The following is a 15,672-nucleotide window of genomic DNA, read 5'->3' as shown; positions in this document are numbered from 1 at the left end:
ACGAAACAAAAATTGGGGAGGCAGGGAGAGTTTTGTGTGTGATTGAGTTTTAAGATGTTCGAAGCAGCTTTACAACTGCAAGGCTTAATTCGTTTCATTTCAGAGATGAGGGCAGTCTCTCTTTAGATGTAATGCAGACAACAAAGGCTCTATTTGCTGTGGACAAATAAGACATTCTCATGGCTTTACCTGTGGCATTGAAATGCTGTTTTTTCTTTTCCTGAGAAGTATCCATTGTTACCTTCATTTTAATGATGAGGAAATGTTGGTAGGTGGTAAAGTCAGGATTTGAACCAGCGCCTATACAGTCAACCCTTAAACAACATGAGTTTGAACCGCACGGGTTCACTTTTACGTGGTTTTTTTTCAATAAATACTGTAAATGTATTTTCTCTTCCTTGTGATTTTCTTAATAACATTTTCTTTTCTCTGGCTTACTTTACTGCGAGAATACGGTATATAATATACATAACGTCTGCGGCCATGCCACCCTGAACAAGCCCAATCCCATCTGATCTCAGAAGCTAAGCAGGGTCAGGCCTGGTTAGAACTTGGATGGGAGACCAGGAAGACCAGGTGCTGTAGGCGTAAAAAAAAAAAAAAAAATAAGGGATTGTAAGCTGACAAGGGCCTTGAAATCTGTGAGGTCAACCAACAGTTGCCTCGTCTAAAAAAAACCACACATAACATACAAATACGTGTTAATCGGGTATGTCATTGGTAAGGCTTCTGGTCAACAGTAGGCTAACAGTAGTTAAGGTTTTGGGGAGTCAAAATTATATATGGATTTTTGACCACATGGGGGGTTGGTGCTCCTAACCCCGACATTGTTCCATGGTCAACTGTATTTGTTCTATTTCCCTGGCCCCTGAACCCTGGCCTGGATACTTCCAGAGTGAATGCTAAGTACTTTCTATACAAACAAATGAGCACAGGATCTGCTCCAGCCAAGAGATCCCCAGAGACTAAGGAGAACACTAACTGTGCCCTACAGGTGGCAGAGAACCAGGTGCTCCTCCTGAGGACTGGACTGCAGAGAAAAGTGAAAGAACAACCTCTACAAAGGCAGAACCCAAAGGCACTTCCAAGGTGAGGGACTTTGCTTAACATTTCTATTTTACAGACGGGCAAACTGAAGCCTGTGGTGTGAAGGAAAAAGCTCTGAATTAAAACAGTCAGGATGCCTCATTAACTTACTCTGCAGCCTTTGTTAAGTCCATTCTCATCTCTGGGGCTCAATATTACCCTCTGTATAATAGAATAATTTCTTCAAACAAAACCACAAGAGGAATGACAATATATACTTATGCATTAAAGGATTAACTCAGCAGGTCTGGACTGTCTACACCCTGCTCTTCCTAGAGAAAGGTCCCTGGCTCCTGGAAGGGAACCCCTAAGACCCTGGAATATCCTGCCTGACAAAAATGTATTTGTTTACCTGGGGGCATTGGGCCCTGCTAGGTACTCTATGCTAACAGTGTGATTTATGGTGGGAGCTTTGGGCTTGGTATCAGTTTGACCTCTGAGGGTCTAGACACGAAGGTCAGCCACATGAGTGGTCACTTATGTCTGTGTGACCAACCGCCAGTAAAATCCTTGGACACCAAGCCTCAGGTGAGCTTTCCTGGTTGACAATGTTCTGTGGGTGTCATACAGCACCTCATGTTGGGAGTAAGCACTGTCCACAGAACTCCACTGGGATAGGACAGCTGAGAGCTTATGCCCAGTTGCTCCCAGGTTCTGCTCTACGTGCTTCTTCCCTTTGCTGATTTTAGTCTATATCCTTTCCCTGTGACAAACCAGAACTCTGGGTATGATGGTTTTTCTGAGTTCTGTGAGTCCTTATAGCAAATTATTAAACCTGAGGTTGGTCTTGGGAACCACTGAACCCCCATAATCAGCCAAAAATGGGTCAACATGGGTTGAATCAGGAGTTGGGGTGGGAGTCTGAGAGCTGCCTTCGAAGTTTTGCCTTTACCTGAACCACCTTTGATGATGATGATGATGATGGTAATGATGGAAGCTAATGGTGGCAAGTGCCTACAACATGCCAGGTCCTATAGTACGTGCTTTCACATGGATCATTTCATGTGAAATGGAGGCAGGTAATATAGTTTATTACCCCTATTTTACAGATGATGAAACTGAGACTCAAAGAAGTTTGGTCACTTGTCCAAAGCAACACAACTAATAGCTGGTGGGGTTGGGATTTGAATATAATTTGTAAAACACTGGACAGAATGGTCTCTCATATCTCTTCCAGATCTGATGTCATCCAGATAGGTGATTTTTAAGGAACAATTTACCTTTTGAGCCCACAGCTGAGAACTCTAGGGTTTGGAGGAAGAAGTAGTTTCTGCATATCCCCACTTTTCCCATGCCTGCTACCTTCTAGGTCAACTTCAAGGGTGACTTGGGCCAGAAATAGGAGAAGCCATTCCCTTACATTTCCTCGTTTCTCTCCCATCTCAGCCCATCCCACCCATTCTATCCTATTCCATCCCATCTCATTCTATTCCGTCCCATCCCATCCATCCCACTCTATCCCCTCCTATTGCATTTGATCCTACTCTTTCTCATTCTATCACATTCCATCCATCCTAACCCATCCTATCCCATCCCATCCTATCTCAATTCATCCCATCTTATCATTAGATATTGACCACACATTGTGTTGGGGGAATACAGTATGCATAGCACACATTTCTACAGCCTCAGCTTCCACAGGTCAAGGTTCTCACCAAGCAGATGAGTTCAATGTATGCTGAGAAGCAGGCTGGCACCATCTGATGCCAAACTCCAGGCTCCTCCATCTCTGTCTCTTGGGCCTTGATGTCTTCCTCTTGGAGTTTAGCCAGCCTCTGCCCAGAGCCTAATGAGCTCTTGCAACCAATAAGAACAATGCCTCGGGTGTGTGCGGGCCTGAAGCCTGGGTGGTGCACAGAGCCTCCCTTCACTCCCAGGCCTGCCTGGTAGGCAGGTGGTGGGTGTGGGGCTTGGGGGAATAGTGGAGGGGGCAGATTTGACAGTCCTCAGAGTGACCATTGTCAGCCTCCCAGCCAGCAGAGACTACACAGAGAGCCTCAGTATCCTGGTGCCCACCTGGCCCCCATCATGGGCACTGTGCCTGTACAGACTGGCACCAGGCCATCTCCCTGGGTGGACGAAGGATGTCCTTTTATTCACTCAGCAGCCAACTCTGCCAAGGTTGGCTCAGCGCACGTGGGTCTTGCAACAAAGAGAAAGAGATTGATGCAGAGAGACAAAGAAGGAAAGGCAACAATCTCCCTCTCTCATGAACAATAACTGTAGTTTTATTCCCGATGCTACTAATAAGTTTTACATAATGATAATAACAGCTACCAGTTTTGAACCTTATGAGGTGCTAAGTGTTTTACACGCACCATCTCATTTAATCTTCAGAACTACTCTGTGATGTAAGACAGTTAGTTTTCCCACTGTGTAGATGGGAAAACTGAGACTCAGGAAAATTCATTCACCCAAGAACACACTGAGAGTGAGTGGTAGAGCTGGGATTCAATCCAGGTCTGTTTGAAATACGAGTCCCTTAACATCTAGCTCTACTCCATTTCAGGTACTGTTCAAAGCATTCTAAGTACATTGTCTTATTTATTTTTCACAATAGCAATTTGTTCATTCACCCGTACCTTCACGCAATCATTCAACAAACTCCCTGAAAACCCACTGGGTGCCAGGCACTGAGATCAACGATATGGAAGGCAGTGTAAAATATGTGGGAAATGGTTCCCAGAGGGAGGTGGGAATGAAAAGGAGGTGAGCTAACTCCAGAGCCCCTGCTTTTCCCTCCAAGGCACCCACACTTAACTGAAGGTATGGAGCTAGGAGCAAGGGGTATCTTGGGGTTTGTTCTTAACCTCTGCCTGGCCTGAGTTTTCCTCTTGGCATAAGATAACCAGATAGAGCCTGGCCGAGTGATAAGAGCATTAGGCGAGAACTCAAGTCCCTTGTGTCCAACACCTAAAGTGAGGATGGTCATGTAGGCTATATTTAGAGTCTCTTGCTTCCAAACATACTTTTTCGAGCTTTTCATAAACTTTTACTCAAGTGTAATATATACATGGAAAAGTCCACTCAATGAGCTTTCTCAAGCTGGACATACCTGTAGAACTAGCAACCAGATCAGGAAGCAAAAGTTGTCACTACATACTGTATTTTCTGGTCATATTCCCCTAAAGATGTTCCCTATTGCACCTTCTATGTTTGAGGATTAATCTTGGATGCTTATGAATTTACCGGATAATTATGCAATATGTTCTCTTTTGTATCTAGCTTCTTTCACTCATTATATTTGTAGGATTAATCCATGTTATAGAGTGTAGTGGTAGTTTATTCCTTTTTTATTGCTGCATAGTATTCCATTTTATGACTATACCACCAATTATTCATTCTATTGCTAATGGGGATTTGAGATGCTTCCAGTTCTTGGCTATTATGAATAGTATAACTGTGAACATTGTATCACATGTATTTTGGTGCACACGTATACTCATTACTGTTGGGCATATTTACAAGAGAATGCTTGTCATACAGTATGGCATGTTCATTTTTAGTAGATACTGCCAAAAATTTAGTACGAATCTTCTGATTTTGATTTAAAAAATCTATCCAGCTGCCTTCCTACAATGCAGTAACTAGCAGACTGACAGAAACTTAATGCTGTGTATATAAATACTAATAATAATTACTATTTTCGGTGCTGTTCTGTTGTTCCTATCCTTCTAGGACTTGGGAATGAAGGCACACGCTGAGCACCACATGAATGGTTTGGATAAAAATTTGAACCAAGTGAATAGCCAAAGAGGCCAAACAGACATTATTCCAATGCAAATTTTCACTTCCCAAAGGATGGCGGGCCACGTCTCATCCTCATTTTGGTGTCTGGATTGTTAGTGGACACCTTATTACATCCTTGAGTGGGGATTGCTTCTTGTAGCTCCCTCTTTAACTAAGCCTAAAATAAATCCAGGGGGGTTGGCTTGCCTGTAATGAGATTTCGAGGTGGCTGCCCATGTAGAGGGGCAGGACAGCAGGGGTGCGGGGGTGGACAGTAAGGAGGGCAGGGAGTCAAGCGTGGAGCTGCAAGTGGCCAGGAGACATCAGAGAGCGCTTTCCATGAGGTCCAGGCTTTGGCTATCAGGCTTTGAGCTGGAAGCAATGCATCCCCTGTGTGCTATCTTGACCACCTCTTGGATGAAAAAGAGATAAAAGGAGGGGTGCATAGATAAAATTTGGCAATTTTGCAATGGTCCAGAATTTAGATCTCCAAGAGGTCTGAGTCCACGTCATTACTCTGCAGGGCACTGGAGACATCCATAGCTTCTATTCTGCAAACTTGCTTCTTATTTTTTTTTTCCACCATGTCTTTGCTGGTGCTATTTCCTCCACCAGATGTGCTTAACTCCCTGACACACAAAACCATGGGACCAGATGTGCTTAACTCCCTGACACACAAAACCATAGGCACATGTGCCTACATGTGTGCATCACACACACATGCACAAACACACACATCACAACCATCAGCATCGACATCTTCATTTCCAAAATTTTTGCTAATTCTGCTATTATGACTTAAGCTTCCTGCTTTTGTTGTTGCTTTTTTGTTTGTTTGTTTGTTTGTTTGTTTTAGATATGCAAAAGAATTCTTACTGTATAATTGGGAAAACTGAGCGCCAGGAAGGTGACTTGTCCATTGTTACCCAGGAAGTAATGAAGATGACAACAAAACCACAATAATAACAATATCTCAACAATAATAATCGAGCCCTTACTATGTGCCAAGAACCGGGCTCATCGCTTCACCATGAATCATCTTATTTAATCTTTCTGTGTCAAGTCATGTGCTTTTGTTCATTTTCTAGATAAGAAAGCTGAGGTTCAGAAAAATAAAATTATCCCAGATCTCCTGGAAGTAAGCTTAGCATTGTTCCCAGGTCTGTCCAGCTCCAGGGCAAGTGTTTTTAACTGCTTCTTGTGTCCTTGGCTCTCTGGGTTCTTCCCAGTGCTCTTCCTCCTGAGAACATTCTTCTCCTTCTTGCATGGCTTCTCTTCCCCTTTTTCCTGGTCCTCTTCCTTTGTGCACTAGACTTGTAACATGGGAATGACAACTCATTGGCCATAGCTAGATTGACACTGGTGGGTGAGATAATACAATATCGATCTTCCCAGGTAAACTCTATTCCTTGTAGCTGAGTGGAAGGGAGATTAATGCAGGGCCCTGGCAGATAGCAAACAGCATCTGTAAGGCAGCTTCTGTGACAGGCAGGATAACATGCTTTATTAGCCTTATGACAAGACAATGTTTTGCCATAATTTTTGATCAGAGACTGAGTGATGTTAACATCCAAATATGTTTAGGAAGTAGTAAATGAAAAATAAAGTCAATTGTGGGAGCTGGTGGGTTGAAGAGTGGTGTTAACCTCAGCTTTCCAAAGGGGCACAGAAAATTCAATGAATGCTCAGACCTCCAAGCCATGAGGCCAGGGGTTCCAAAGCTGACCCTGGGACAGTGTCGGCAACACCTCGCCATGCTCAAGATTTAATCGTGCATTTACGTTCCTGATCCTCTGCTAGGAAAACTTGGGTATTGCCTTCCTCCAAAACAGTGTTTTTCAAAAGACCACTTGCAGTAGAATCTTCTGGGCTGATTTTTCAAATGCAGATTCCTGGGCTTCATCTTTGACCCAGTGAATTAGAATTTTGGGAGATGGGACCAAGGAGTCTGCACTTTTACCGAGTACCCCAGCTGAGTCACATGCCCACTGATGTTAGAGAACCACTACCTTTGAGATTTTCAGGCATGGAGAAAATTACATCCCATAATAGGTCTATGACTATGTAAAGTTGCATTGAATTGCATTGTAGTTAATCATGTAATATTTTATAGCACTTTTTCAAGTACACTGCACAGTCACATTCATTGCTTAATTTGACCTTAGAACAAAAAACCTTGTAGAGGAGAAATTATTCTTCCTGTTTTGTAGATGAAGAAACTGAGGCTCAGAGAGGTAAGGAACCATGCCAAAGGCCTCACATCCAGTAAGCGAAGCAGCCAGCACGCATTCCATAGCCTTCCTTCAATCACAGCTTGCTTGCTAGGATTTTCCCTAGGCCAGTAGTTCTCAACTGGGGGTGACTGAGATATTTAGCAATGTTGGTTGTCATGACTGGCGTGGGGAATGCTACTGGCGTCTATTGGGTAGAGGTCAGGGATGCTGCTTCACACCTTACAATGGCCCCACTGGCATCTATTGGGTAGAGGCCAGGGATGCTGCTTCACACCTTACAATGGCCTTACAACACAGAGAGATACTGGGCTATGCACCTACTCCATCCCACCCAGATTTTATTCTAAGTTCACTGGGATGCTTCTGGAGAGTTTTTAGTGTAAGGGGTTATATGACCAGATTAAGGTTTTGAATCCCTCTAGCTGAGAAGGGAGAATGGACTGTAATGAAAAAAAGTAAATTCTGGGAGACTGGTTTATGAAGCTAATTTAAGAGTCACGTGCCCTTGGCCATGCCGTCCCTCCGCTCTGAGCCTCAGTTTCTCCTTAGGTAGGACAAGGATGGAGTGATTAGGCTAAATGAGAGCCCTCCTATTTCTTTAAAACCATTCTATGATCTAATTCTGTTTAATTTTCTGTTAATGCTGGGTGACCTCCTTTGGAAGGCGAGACCAGATCTGAGAAGCTGGCCCTTGTGAAAGGCAGAATCATTGTACAATTTGGCCGATCCATCTTCCCGCCTCATCTGCCAGATCTGCTCCACGTTAAAAAGGAACTCCCAAGGCAGAGAATGCTTTGGGAGGAAATTGGATTGAAATTTAATTGATGGCTTGGGCAATACGCCACAGCCATTAAATTACTCTGAAAATCCAGCCTATTGTTCTATACAGAAGTAACATGGCTTTGTTTGGATAATACCATGTATGTGAATTCAGTTTCTTCCCTACTGAACCCACCATGAGTAGAAGCCTCTCTTTGATGCCAGTGGGCCAGATGCAGGCCAGCAACACCCCCCGTACCCCCTCCCCCATCCTGCCGACACGGCCTTCACACACATCCTCGTTGGGAGGGTCTTGAATTCAGCAGATCCTCCAAATCTACCTCCTGTCTCTATTTTTTCCAGTCACTTCCCTTATGATTTCCAGTCACTTCCATTACGAGTCACTCCCTGCCTTAAAACCCCTCAATGGATCTCCATCATCTGTGCCAGCAATCCCAAATTCACTACTCTGGGAGCTATTGAGAGATGTGCCACAAGAGTGAGTTTGGAGATGCTTTCTTCTCCTCTTGGATAATTACAATACCCACCTTCATAGTAAAGACTTTGACAAATCCTGCAGCAAAAAGAAGAAAATGTGTCCAGCTTGATTTAAGCTGTTTCTCCAAGTCATTTGCACATGAATTCTACCCCACCTCCCAAACTCTCCCTTTATCTACATCTCACTATTTATGTCTCGTAAAGTAGGCTTTCACAGAAATCCAGTCTGGGAAACACTGACCTATACACAGAAGTCTAAAATCTTTAATCTGGCATTCAAAGCTCTCCATGGAAAGATTCTTGAATACACGGTCAGCCTCACGTTCTATCTTCCAGCACTCACTTTACAGACATTTCAAACTCTTTAAGATTTTCTAAATCTCATGTTTTGGAATTGTACTGGTTACAACCAAATCTGGAGTCACTGAATCCACTGAATCATATTTTCACCACTTCCTAGTAGCGTGAGCTTAAAGAGTTAGCTCCCATGACCTCAGTCTCTGTTAAATGGGTACAAGAGCCCCACCTCACAGGATAGTTGTGAGAAGTAAATGAATGGATAGAAGTAAAGGGTCTAGGACATAGTAGACACTCAATAAGTGTTATCTCTTTATTTAATTATATTGTTGTGCCTTCGTTCACACTATTCCCTCTGTTGGAAACTCTCTCTCTCTCTCTCTCTCTCTCTCTCCTTGGCCATCTGGTAAACCTCTACTCATCATGAATGTCATAGGCCTGACATCATCTCTCTGCAGAGCCTTTTTCACATCCCTTTGGAAGAAATAGGCCCTCTTTCCCGTCTTCCTGCAGGACCTTGACCTTCCTTCCTTCCTTCCTCCCTTCCTTCCTTCCTTCCTCCCTTCCTTCCTTCCTTCCTCCCTTCCTTCCTTCCTTCCTCCCTTCCTTCCTTCCTTCCTTCTTTTCTTCCTTCCTTCCTCCCTCCCTCCCTCCCTCCCTTCCTTCGTTCCTTCCTCTTCCCTTTATTCTCTGAATTTAACTGAGCCCCAACTCTAGGCCTGCCACTGTTCCAGGCATTGAGAACAGAGCAGAAACAAGATTGACTTGGTCTCTGACCTCCTGGAGCTGAAAGTCTAGAAGAAAAGACAGACATGAAATAAAAAAATGACACAGACATTAATTGCAATCAGGATGAGAGCTATGGGAACACTTACTGGGCCTTGGTTTCTATTCTTGCTCTTAATAACTGCATTTTAATGACTTGTTTTCAGACACCTCTTCCCCATCAGACAGGGACTCCTTCAGGGAGCTGGAGAGTGAGTGCCTGGAGCATAAAAGATGCACCTGAAATGGTTATTGAATAAGGGAAAGGTCTGGGAGCAGCAAAGGTTGGGGATGACCCTTATCCCTCTGTCTCTTTTGACCAAACACCTGCCAGCTACTGGAACATCTACCCCTTAAAACCAACCATAAGCCCAATCCCTTAAGGAGGAGAAGAGAGAATGACCTGGTTTATTCTATTTGAAGAGACTCAGAGTTCCCAGTGCCCTGGGTGCCTCTCAGAGCTCCATTTTTATTTCTCAAAGAAAAATAATAAACCAGGTTACTGCTAAAGAAGATGAATAGGAACAGAGGCAGGCTTACTGGCAGTCTGCAGCCCTCTGAGGTGCTTTCCTTGTCAATTCCAGCGAGGGGGAGAGAGAAAAGAAATGACTCTTCAAATAGCTCTTCTCTTTTTGGGGAATATGTAATCGTCTCAATTAAAACACAGACCAGAATATTTAATGGCACGGAAATTGATTTTGATGCTATTTAAATAATTTCCCCCGAGAGAAAATGGGTATTACTTGGCCTAATTTGGTGGAAGCAATCATCTCCTACCCAGCTCAGTACTTGAGTGCATGAGCAGATCTGAATTCGTGTCAGGCTCAGAGGTCTTTTCCAGACGACCGAAGGGGGAAGAGCCTAAGCCACTCAGGTCAACTAGAGAGGTGCACTCAGGTCAACTAGAGAGGTGCACAGGGTACAAATTTAAGAAAACTTGCCCCAATGATCCCATCTTTAGTGCCTCCCAGGGCACTATGTCCCTGTCACTGTCCTAGATATCAATAAGAGTGGGGGCTAAGTGGAGGAGGGTTCAGTGATTCATGGTCCTCTATAATCCCTCCACCCCTAAAAACACATCTAGTGCAATATGAACGCATCATGTCCTGTAGGATAGCCACATGTCAGTTCTCTCCAAGCTGCCTTTTTTGGGGAGAGGACACAAGGAAGAAAATCATCCTGCATTTGCTTCTCACTAGGCACTCTGCTAGGCACTCACAGCTCCTCCATGAAAATTCCACAGCAGAAATTATTACTGGCAAAGGGAAATCCATGGGTTGAAAGCAGGGATCAGCAAACTACAGCCCATGAGCCAAATCTAGCCCACCATCTGCTGTTATAAATAAAGTTTTATTGGAACACAGCCATGTTTTCTCTTTTACAGATTGTCTATGGCTGCAACAGCAGAGTTGAGTAATTGTCTTAGAGACTGAATGGCCCACAAGAGCTAAAATATTTACTATCTGGTCCTTTATAGAAAAAGTTTGCCAACCTCTGGTTTGAAGTATAAATATATGACATTACTATTTCAGTAGTAAAGAAAATTAAAAGGCAAACTATTGACAATTTCATGTGGTTTAATCTAATGCCTCATTTTGTGTTAAACTCCAGAGATTGTACAGCTTGTTTCATTCATCTGCCTCATTTTTGTTTGTGTAGTAAACAGAACTGAAGCTCAGAGAGGTTAAGTGACTTGCCCAAGGTCACACAGCTGGAAAGTGACAAGGTCAGGACACAAACTCAGGAGCCCAACTCCAAGATAACTGCCCTTTCTGCACCCTGCAGCTCCTCCAAGAGAGCCTTGACAAAATCTGTGGTCTGTTGTCAACCTTTGTGCCCTCGAAGTCACCATATATGAACATCCTCCCCTGCTTGCCCTAGCAAATGCAGTCTCAGAATCTGAGAAGAATCCAGAATTGGAACGACATTGAGTCTATTCCTTGTGTTACTAGCAGTCAATTTTGTGATCAGAATCTTTGATCTAATAGGTTGCCAAGGGTCATCTTAGTCGTCCCTCTTGAAGGGTTTAGCGTTATCTCAAAAGCAATAGGGGGTTTTAAATAGGGGGTGAAGGTGACATAACTTGATTTACAGAGGTCACTCTACTTTTGGCTGGAGCTTGGAGATGGGACAGATGATGAGGCCGAAAAGTGAATAAGATTTAGGAGAGACCTGCTTAGAGTTAAGAGGTCTTGGGATTGGATTGGATATGGGGAGGGAATGGGTTCATAGAGGAGGTGGTGTTAAGGATGATGCCCAGGTTTCTGCTTAAGCGACCACATGGAGAGAAACGCTCCTAAGAAGGGAACTGCTGAGCAAGGGCTAGTTAGTTTGGGGAGGAAGATCAGATTTGTCATGTAGGTCACTGCAGAAAGGGGAAACTGGTGATCTCAGTTGCTTAAGAAGAATAAGTGCAATAATGTTTGTTCAGAGCTAAGCATATAGTCTGTGTTTCTTAAATATATGGTCTAAGAAGGTGAAAGGAGTTAATTAAGGCCTGTGGCAGGATGGAGAGAAGGTGGCTTCTGGAGTTAGAGAGACCTGGGTTCAAATGCTGGGTCTGCCATTTACTCACCTAGTGACCTGAGTTTTGGTTTCTCATCTAGAGACATGGAGACATGGATGGGCAGATACTATGCTAAACGATTGACATGCATGTCTCTATTAACCCTCATATGTGTCCTGGCAGCTTGGGGACGCCACTACCAGCCTTGGGTTACAGAAGAGGGCAATGAGGCTCAAGGAGGAGAATGTACCAGCTTTGGTTTACACGGTAAGCAGTGGCGTGGGACTGGAAATCCAGGCCCTTGGGCTCCGCAGTGATTACGGTATCTAGGTACTAATGTCTACCTCCTGGGTGGTTGTGAGGATGAGACCAAGGGAAAGGCTAATGTGGTGTCTGGCACCCAATAGACAAACTATGGGCAGCAGGAAGTACTGGTTGGTGTCAAGTCCTTCCCATGAGAGTTTAAGGGATTCAAGTTTGGGTATTCTGGGGGGCTCCCTAGAGGAGGTGGCATTAGATCTGAGATTGAATAGTCAGTCTAGCAGGAGAACACTGTGGGAAGAAGGGAAGAAGGAAGATGGGTGTGGAAGCTCTAAAATATGAGATTAGTCACTAGGGATTGAAAAGAAACCAAAGTTCTCTGCCTTATGCTCAAACCATTCCCTCATCCTTTTGATCTCTTTGGGATTCTAGTGACCTCATGCTGGTCTCTCTTTAGAAACTGAACTTTCTAATGGTAAATAATTTGAGCTTCACATCTTGGACTTTCAACAGCCTCCGATCAAATTGTGCACATGTTGGTCCTCCTTGTCGCCATCTTGCCCTTTCTCACTCAGGCTGTTTGCTTAAACATCACCTCTGTAGATTTCTAGACTAGGTCAGTCCCCATTACACGCCCCCTGAGCTGCCTGTGCTTCTAATTACTTCTTTAACATTTGTCCTTCCCCTTAGGAAAGGCGCTCGAGAGTGGGAACACTATCTATTCTAACAAATTTAGTGCCAGCGGCTCCGAGATGGGCACAGACTAGAGGTTAAATAAATACTTGAACAAACAAATGAATGAATGAGTTTGTATACTGCATTACTGTTTGATCATTTGATTCCTATTCCTGGGATTCCTTTCACCCTAGTACAACCCAGCTCCCTCTCCCTGGAGACAAGAGAAAATCCAAATAATTTCACTAGGGTTTCAAGACAGGACCAAACTAAGCTCCCCAATCTTATTTCCCTCTGACTCTGGATCATTAGGCTTGTTCTTCTCCACCTTGGAACATTCATATATTAAAGCCCTTTGGTACCCTCTGTTGCTCCTCCTTGATCAATTATAACTCTTCCTTCAAGCCATCCCCAATCACTTCAATTCAAACGGACTTCTCCGAAACACTTGTATCCGTTTTGTATGAGCCACTCAAGCTCAGTTATTCATTCATTCATTCATTCATTCACTCATTCATTCACTCATTCATTCATTCATTCCTTGTTTTCTCTGTGTCTACCCCACCAGCTCAACTATATTCTTTCAAAGGGGAGGCCTTACTGAGGCCAATTTTGTATTCTTATAGCACCAGTGCCGTAGGCTTTGTAGGCACACGCTACTGTCGACATAAGAAATGTCCAAACCTGTTGAAAAATTTTATAACAATTTATTTAGGCCAAAGCGATGACATGTGCCAGAGAGCAAGATCTCAGACGCTCTGGAGAATAACGGTTCTGCAGCTTCTCTTATGCATTTGAAATTAGAGAGGGAATGTAAGGAAAATTAAATGGAGATGGGAAGAAACAAGGCAGGAACTGGCTTATAGGATAATTAACGAGATTACGTGCTCTCTCGAGGGTGATTATGTTTTATTTCAAAGGTGTGTTAACCTAGATGCACAGAAACAATGGACAGGGCTTGCTTAAGGCAAAGACAAAACTTTTGCTAAAAAGTTATAGGCCTGGGGCATAACTACGCATCATGACCTGCCCATTTAGGATTTTATGTTCAGATCACCCTGTGAAGTTACTTTCCATAGAACCTTTTTTTTGGTCCACACTACTTAACTCCTGTGTATAACATCCATTTCACCTGTAGCTATTTGTTCAATGTCTCTCTTCCCCATTAGATTGTACCTTCCATGGGAGCAGAGACCTGATTCATCTCTATACCCCCTGCTTCCTGATCCCTTGCAGTAGATAAGTAAGTACGCAGTAAGTGTTTGTTGGATGAATACACCAAATACATACCTCAAACTGATGTTTATCTTTGCACCATATGTATTTTATTCCCCCATTAGATCTCTAAGGATGATAAATCATGACATGGGAACCCAAGGTCCCAGGGGGAAAATCATTTTTGTAATGGTTCAAAACATAATCAAACATTCCTAAAATTAGATGCCTAATTGGCAATGCATAAGCCATGGCTCATTGTTTTCTCTTCAATAGCCCTGAAATCATAAGCTTTTCATCAAGAAGTTAAGAGAAATTACGAGCACAGGGAAAGCTATGACAGACAGGACCAGTATTCCAGGATTAGAAGAAGGTGTTGTAAGCACCCTGTAGCACACTGATATTTCACTGAGGGCAACTCGCTTGGGTGCCTTTTCTAAATACAGGAGCTATTCCTGAAAGGAATGTGCCCTTAAAAGCTCCTACATCTGTGTTAAGACATTTCAGGGTCCTCAGCAATTCTCGTCTCCTCTTTATCCTCCTGACTCCTTTCTCTGCCATGCTGTCTCCTGCTGTCCCATTCTTTGTACTCAGTTCCTGCCTTTCCCTGACCCCTATAGATATGTGCTCTTGGTCTTTCTTAGCAGGCTTTGCAAGCCGAGTTCAGAAATAAAGCGAGTTAGAACAGAGGAGTCTTGGTGCTGTGATCTCATGGGTTCCTCCCTTTTACCTGTGCACCTCAGATTGCCTTCAAGGCAAAACTCTATTTTGAACATCTTTACTCTAGACATTGGAGATTTGCCCCCAAGTCTTTCCAAGATTGTTGAAGATAGAGAGAGATATCCTTAATTACGATCCTGCTACAAGAGTGCCATGCCAGCCCATTTCATCCTCACATCCTAACCCCAAACTTAACCCAAAGCTCCTTTTTCTCATTTGGGACAAAGATATAATTTTCTTTTTGCTTCAACTATTGTGGTAGTCCTGTCTCAAGCCAAAAATTGAGGAGTCTTCCATTTCTGCTCCCTCCATATCCAGTCAATCACAAACTCTTGTGATTGTTCATTCTCTCAACTTCACCACTCCCTCCACCCGCACCCTTAATAATTCAATTATCTAATTATACATAAATTTCTAGATACATGTAGTATAAGCACAGTGTTTGGGAATACAGGTCCAACAGTCAGACTGCCTGGGTTTGGATCCAGTTCTGCAATTTGCTAGCTGTATGTCATGTCCTTATATCCAAGGACAGAGAAAAAAATATATAGTATTGCCTACTTCAGAATGTTGTTGTAGTGCAAGTGAGATAATTAGCACAAAGCTCTTAACACAGTCACCTTTTTATTCCTATGAAATACGCTGTGTTATCTGTGCTTTGGTTCACGCTGTTGCTTTTGCCCCGTCTTCTTCACCTGGTTGATTGCTAATTCCTCCTCTTCAATTCTCAATTCAGATAGCATCTCTTCCAGGAAGGCTTTTTGGATTCTTGGCCTGGGTTAACAACTCCTTGATCCCTGATCACTTCTCTCACTGCCCTGTAACCATTTGTGTGTCTGACACACACCATTTGAGTTAGAGGCTGCATCTTTCCTTTCTCCATCTTCAGTGCCTGACATGAGGGAATACACTTGGGTATCATCTGTC

General features: G+C 43.5%; 1 pseudogene; it reads left to right on the top strand.

Moving 5' to 3' along the window:
- Positions 1–473: 473 nt before the first annotated feature.
- LOC112481110 lies at positions 474–588 on the top strand (annotated as a pseudogene).
- Positions 589–15,672: the final 15,084 nt, after the last annotated feature.

Source organism: Pteropus alecto, unplaced genomic scaffold, assembly GCF_000325575.1.
Source record: "Pteropus alecto unplaced genomic scaffold, ASM32557v1 scaffold190, whole genome shotgun sequence".
Taxonomy (NCBI): Eukaryota; Metazoa; Chordata; class Mammalia; order Chiroptera; family Pteropodidae; genus Pteropus; species Pteropus alecto.
Note: the sequence above shows the minus strand (reverse complement) of the source record. Positions and strands in the feature narration are given on the sequence as shown.